The following is a 918-nucleotide window of genomic DNA, read 5'->3' as shown; positions in this document are numbered from 1 at the left end:
AGCACCTGATTGATATGCATCGGCATATTAAGGATTTAGACAATAGGGGAAGGAGGAGGAACCTGCAATTCAGAGGAATTCCTGAGTCAGTGGAAGGGCCCCAACTACAGCAGGTAATCTGGGCTCTCTGTAATACATTGCTGGTCAGGCCTCCAGACGCTCCGATTGAAATGGAACGCTGTCACAGAGCTTTGAGACCTAGGGGACAGGACACAGATCCCCCCAGGGATGTAGTTTGCTGCCTGGTCAGTTTTATACAAAAAGAGGAAATTCTTCGTCAAGCGCGCAATCATGGGCAGCTACAACATGATGGCCATCCTGTTCGGATGTTTCAAGACTTCTCAGCCATCACGCTGCAACACAGAAGGGCACTTCGCCAGTTACTTAATGTCCTCAGAGACAGACGCATAGTGTACCGCTGGAAGTTTCCTTTTTGTCCGACTGCTGCAATAGGCAATCGAATGGCCTTCCTGCGGGTACCTGCTGACTTACAAGAATTTTATTTATTTATTTTTTTATTTTTATTTTTTTTGGTGCACCGGTCCTGGAGGTACTGCAATACCAGGTCGATGCGTGGAGTGGACAGAGCAAGCTCTTCTTCCATCTCCCTGTTCTAAAAATCCATTTAATATATGGTCCCCAGATAGGGGACGTATCAGATATTAAACTGATAAGAACAGATACTACACTTGATCTTAGCCAAGGCCGAGAAGCGATAAGAATTTTATGATACCCTGGGTATTCCACTTGTTTGGGTCCCGGGTATCTGTGCACCAGGAAGTCACCCCACGCTCAAGGAGACACAGACAGAGAAGACGCCGTTCCTCATCTGACTCGTCACAGAGAGGCCCAAATTCAATGGTCACTAAACGAGGGCCGAGGTCATCACCAAATGCCTCATGGCGAAAAACTGAAACT

At 47.2% G+C, this 918-nt stretch overlaps 1 non-coding gene across 1 annotated transcript; it reads right to left on the bottom strand.

The window, feature by feature from the left end:
- Positions 1-528: 528 nt before the first annotated feature.
- On the bottom strand, positions 529-717 carry LOC143990455 (U2 spliceosomal RNA). Its single transcript, XR_013277346.1, has one exon. It is a non-coding gene; the product is annotated as a U2 spliceosomal RNA (small nuclear RNA).
- Between the last annotated feature and the right edge of the window lie 201 nt (positions 718-918).

This window comes from Lithobates pipiens, unplaced genomic scaffold (genome assembly GCF_037356315.1).
Source record: "Lithobates pipiens isolate NorthernLeopardFrog02 unplaced genomic scaffold, aLitPip1_a1.2 Scaffold_18, whole genome shotgun sequence".
Classification (NCBI taxonomy): Eukaryota; Metazoa; Chordata; class Amphibia; order Anura; family Ranidae; genus Lithobates; species Lithobates pipiens.
Note: the sequence above shows the minus strand (reverse complement) of the source record. Positions and strands in the feature narration are given on the sequence as shown.